The sequence below is a fragment of the Molossus molossus genome, unplaced genomic scaffold (genome assembly GCF_014108415.1).
Source record: "Molossus molossus isolate mMolMol1 unplaced genomic scaffold, mMolMol1.p scaffold_m16_p_18, whole genome shotgun sequence".
Lineage (NCBI taxonomy): Eukaryota > Metazoa > Chordata > Mammalia > Chiroptera > Molossidae > Molossus > Molossus molossus.
Window position 1 is genome coordinate 56,966,786 of NW_023425353.1, and position 6,000 is coordinate 56,972,785.

Here is a 6,000-nt window from a genome sequence, read left to right on the forward strand (position 1 = left end):
CCGCTAGTTAACATCCATCATCTCATACACATACCAAAAAAGAGAGAAGAATAAACACTGTTTTTGCCCTGATGAGAACTCTTAGGATCTACTCTCTTAACAACTTTCAAATATACCATACAGCAGGGTTAATTATAGCTATTATGTTGTATATTGCATTCCCAATACTGGTTTATCTTATAACTGGAAGTTTGTACCTTCTGACCACCTTCATTTAATCCTTCCTCTTCCCACCCACATTTCTTTCTTTATAAGTTTGTTTGTTTGTTTTTTTCTTTATTGATTTTAGAGAGAGAGGAAGGAAGAAGGAGCAAGATGGAAACATCAATGAGAGAGAACATCAGTTGGCTGCCTCCTGCCTGCCCCCCACTGGGGATCTGGCCCACAACCTGGGCATGTGCCCTGACAAGGAATTGAACTGGCAACCTCTCTTGGTGCGTGGGTAGATGCTCAACCATTGAACCACACCAGCTGGGAAAGTTTGGTTTTTGTTTGTTTGTTTAGATTCCACATATAAGTGAGATCATACAGTGTGTGTCATTCTCTGACTTATTTCACTTAGCATAATGTCTTCAAGGTCTATATGATTGGCAGGATTGCCTTCTTTTTTTTTTTTTAATGGCTGAATAATATTCCATTGTATATACAGCTGGCCCACCACCCCTCCATATCTGTGGGTTCCTCATCTTCTAATTCAACCACAGATCAGAAATATTTTTTAAGAAAAGTTACATTGTTGCTGACATGTATTATGTAGTTAGGCCTACAATGGTTGTGACAGGACTGAACACGTACAGATTTTTTTTTCTTATCGTTATTTCCAAACAATACAGTATGCATAACAACTATTTACATAGCATTTGCATTGCATTAAGTATAATCATAAGTAATCTAGAGGTGATTTAAAGTATACAAGAGGATGTGTGTAGATTACATGCAAATGCTATGTCGTTTTACATAAGGAACTTTAACATCTGTGGATTTTGGTATCAGTGTGTGTGTGTGTGTGTGTGTCCTGGAACCAATCCTCTGTGGATTCCCTATTATCACAACTTCTTTATCCATAGCATCCACTGCTGAATACTTAGGCTGTTTCCTCATTTGGGCCAGAAGTGGAATTTCTGGATCATACAGTAGCTCTGCTTATAATTTTGAGGAGCCTCCATACTGGTTTCCACAGTGGCTGTACCAATTTGCAATCCCTTTCACAGTTCACAGGTTTTCCCTCTTTTCCACTTACTGGCCAGAATTTATCTACCATCTTATTTTTTTTTTAAAGATTAATGTTTTATTATAGAAAGGATCATTGATAACATATTTATGCATATACAGGGTGGGCAAAAGTAGGTTTACAGTTGGGAGTACGCAAAACACAGAGTTTATTCTTGTATTGTTGTTAATTATTGTATTACTTTCCATATGAACCACTGTAAATCTACATTCGCCCACCCCTGTATAAAAGTCTGTATGTTCAACCAGCATCTCATTTTCTGTTAGGAAAATGAATCAAATTATGTTTTATGGGGGCCGATGTTCTATTGGTCCAGATCTAAGGCAGAACGACAAATTAAGCAGGGCTCTGTCCTCCAGCAACGTAAAGCCCAGTTGAAAAATAAAGGTACAAACGCAGTAACCTGAAGAACTCAGGAGTGGGAAGCAGGCCCGGGGCAGATGCGCGGGCTGCACTGCGGGCAGCGCCCCACAAGCCTGCAGACAGGCCTCCGAAGGCGGACTACCTCCCGGCGGGCTTAGAATTGGGGCCGAATCGGTGGAGTAGAGACTAGGAGGCAAAGAAGGAGACTCAGGCAGGAAGGGAATGACAGCCAGGGAAGGTGAGAGGCACAGGGAGGGCTGGTAGACTGGTAGGACGAGCCCCTCCAGGTGCAGTAGGGAGCCCCTGGAACACAGGCTGCGGCCGGCCGTGTGTCTGGGCGTGAAAGGACTGGCAAAACCAGACTGCACAGATCAGCTGAGTGATTTTGTGCAGATAGGTTAGGGAAGTGGATAAGCACAGGGGTAGTTTTTGTTTCAGGCCATTGCATGAACGAGAATAAGAAAGGAAGTGACTGCTGGCTGGGAGGAGGAACCCTGGGATCCCTACATTTCTTCTTTTCTCAGATCCGACTTCACAGGCCCATTGCAGTCTCCTCCTAAGCACTCAGTTACCTAACCCTGAGGTCCTGAGGTCCTGAAGTGGGCCAAGTCCAGGAACCCCTGAGGTAAGTGTTTTGTGGTGTTCGCTATCTTAAGCTCTTCCGACTGAGTTCCATCCATGAAAAAATAAAAAGTGTTTTGAGAATATCAGCCTCATCCACCTCGAGAGTTACCACCTTCTAGAGCATCACTGTGCGGCAGAACTATGTGAGCCTCATATGTATTTTTAAATTTTATAGTAGCCATGTTGGAAAGTAAAAACAGCCCTGGCAGGTTTGGCTCAGCGGTTAGAGCGTCGACCTGCGGTCCAGAGAGACCCGGGTTCGGTTCCCGCTAAGGGCACGTGCCTCGGTTGCAGTTTGTCCCCGACCCTGGTTGGTGGTGCGGGTGGCAGCCACTTGATGTGTCCCTTTCACATCGATGTTTCTCTCCCTCCCACTCTATCTGAACAAAAAAATGAAAAAATGTCCTCGAGTGAGGATAAAAAGAAAAGTGAAAACAGGTGAAATTAATTTTATTTACGTCTTTTTCTTAATCCTCACCTGAGGATATTTTTTCAAATATCTTCAGACAGAGTGGGAGGGGGAGAGAGAGAGAGAGAAACATCAATGTGAGAGGGACACATCGATTAGCTGCCTCCCGCATGACCCCGACCAGGGCCCAGGACGAACCGCAACCAAGGTACGTGCCCTTGCCCAGAATTGAACCCGCGACTCTTTGGTCCTTGGGCGGATGCTCTCACCATTGAGCCAAACTGGCCAACGCAGGTGAAATTAATTTTAATATATTTTTATTGTAATGTATCTAAAATATAATTTCAACATGTAATCTATATAAAAACTATAGAGATTTTAATTTTTAAATATTGTCTTCAAAATTCAGAGTGTGTTTTACACTTACAGCACATCTCAATGTAGACTAGCCACATTTCGAGTATTTTCAATAGCCACACGTTGCTAGTGGCTCCCATGTGGGGCTGTGCAGCTATAGAACCTTGTTACTCAAAGTGTGGTGCCTGGGCCAGTAGGATGACATCACCTGTCAGAAATAAGGAATCTCAGGCCCCATTTCAGAACTAATTCATCAGATTCTGCACTTTAATGGGATTCCCAGGTGATTCATAGGTACAGAAAGATTGGAAAGCTCTGTCCTATACATTTGGGAGGAGAGATACAGGATACAGCTAAGACTTGGAGATATTGTGGATTCTGTTCCAGACCACCATAATAAAGTGAGTATTGCAATAAAGCAAGTCGTGATCTTTTTGCTGGTGGAGTCTCTTGCCTTCAATTGTAAAAAACTCAACATTTGTGAAGCACAAGAAAGAGAAGTGCAATAAAACAAGGTTTGCATGTACATGGGGTGTTGGCTACTCAACACCCCATGGGGTGTTCTGCTCCTCATCCAGATCCCATGTCAGAATTTCCCTCGGCCCCTGCTCCAGACAGATCTAAACAAGCAGTACTTGCTTTGATGCTGAGCACTGTGATTGGTTTAGGCATGACATGTGACACAATCAGAGTCAAGGAGATCTGTGGAATTCTTTGATAGATTGCATTGTGATTGCATGAAAAAGGCTGTTTGGGTTCAGGACCCACCTTGGAGCATTAGGGAAGAGCCTGCCTGTATATGAAACCTGTGACTGGAGGGAAAACCAGACACTGATGACCTCATTTGAGCCCCTGCTTCAAGCCTTACAGCTTGACTTTTCAGACATGTGAACAAGTAAGTTCCCTTTTGTTTAAAGTAGTCTGGGTTGTCTACTAGTGAACTACCCCACTCCTCTTGTATCCAAGGCTTGACTGTATCTCCTTCAGCATTCTACCTATGCTCTCAAGCAGAATACATTCAGTTAGTGGAGGAAAAGAAAGCACAGACTCTTTTACAAATGAATGTATACCTGAACCAGCCATAAGTGGTTAACTCTTGCACCACAGTCCACTCTGGAATGGCTCCCAAAGTCAGTAGTGAAGGCATAGTCTCCAGTGGGCAGTACTCTACTGCTCTAGCTAAGGTAGAGATCTAACTTTACTAGTGGGCAGTGACTAATAGGATGGCCAGCTGGTCAAAAATTTGGAGAGAAAAGGATTAGAAGATTGCTAACAAAGAGGTCTAGGGGAAAGATGGGCTTCTTACAATATACAGAGTGTAAATAATGCTCATCCAAGGGCATCTGTTGTAGATGAGACTCTCAACAGTCAGGAGACAAGATGACTCAACCTGTGGACATCAGATGGTCTCTCCCTCAGGTACTCTGGTGCTTGGTCAATAGACCCATTTACAAAGTGGCCATGATGACAGGAAAAGAGGCTGTGTGGGGGCTCAACAACAGAATTGCCCTCACCAAGCTGATCTGGCTACTGCTACCATTTTCTTTGTGGGAGGGGCTTTAACCACAAAATCAAAATTCTTAATGGATACAAGTCTATGCAGGTTGTCTATTTCTTCTTAAATAAGTATTGATAATTTGTATATTTCAAGAAACCTGTCCATTTCATCTAAGTTATTAAATGTATTGGCATTAAGTTGTTCATAATGTTCCCATATTATCCTTTCAATATCTGTACATACTGTAGTGATGTCACCTCTCTCACTCCCGATATTGGTACTTTATGTCTTCTCTCCTTTTTTCCTGATCAGTCTGACTAGAGATTTAACAACTGTATAGATTTTTCTCAAAAAATCAGCTTTTGGTTTCATTGAGTTTCTCTCTCTCCCTTTTTTTACTTTTTTATTGATTTACACTTTGGTCATTATTTTTTTTTCTTTTGTTTACTTAGAGTTCAAATTACTTTTTTTCTATTTCTTAAGATGGAAGCTGAGGTTATTGATTTGCTGCTGTTCTTACTTTGTAGCATAGGCATTTAGTGCTATACCTTTCCCTTGGTACTGCTGTTTAGTGCCCAACTTGTTTTTTCAGAAGCTGCGTTGAGCCTAGAAATGGCACCATTTCCAGGGAAACTAGCCACACACCTGGTTATTGGATCTCTTTCAACATGTGAGGGAGAGTTATTTGTCTTTACAGGAGTAGACACATATCATGGGTATGGATTTGCCTCCCTGCCTGCAGTATTTCTGCTGGCATCACCAGTTAATGGACCTGCAAAATGCCGTATTCATTACCATGATATTTCACATGACACTGCTTCCATCTAAGTATCACATTTTAAAAATATTTTTTTATTTACTTCAGAGAGAGAGAGAGAGAGAGATAAACATCAATGAGAGAGAAATATTGATTGGCTGCACCCCACATTTCCCCCACCGGGGATCAAGCCTGCAAAACAGGCAGGTGCCCTGACCAGGAATCGAACCAGCGACCTCTTGGTGCATGGAACAATGATCGACCAACTGAGCCACACTGGCTGAGCTAAGCACCACGAATTATGGCAAATAAAATGTACAATAGCTTCACCCTCTTTAGATTTTTGGTCTTACCACATGCCCTACCATCCAGAAAGAGCTAGTTTGGTAGAACAGAGGATTGGCCTGTTTAAGTTTCAGTTTATAAGCCTTAATCAGCAGCAAGTATATGATGCCATCTCCTCCATAACCAGAATGCACAGCTTTGGGAAATAAGGGATAAAGGAAGGGGTGACCCATTTGCTTCACCAAATGAACCACGAAGAATTTTTTGTGCTTCCCATCTCTGCAACCTTGGCTCAATGGGTTTAGAAGTCCTAGTGCCAAAGGAACAGAACCATAGTTCCATTAAATTGAAAGTGGAAACTGCCTCCTGCCTGGTACATGCTGTGGCAGAGACTGTTCCCAGAATCTAGCGTCCCTATCTTTCTTTAGGAATAGTTTTAACTGTGTATATGGACAGTCTGCTAAGGACCACAAAGT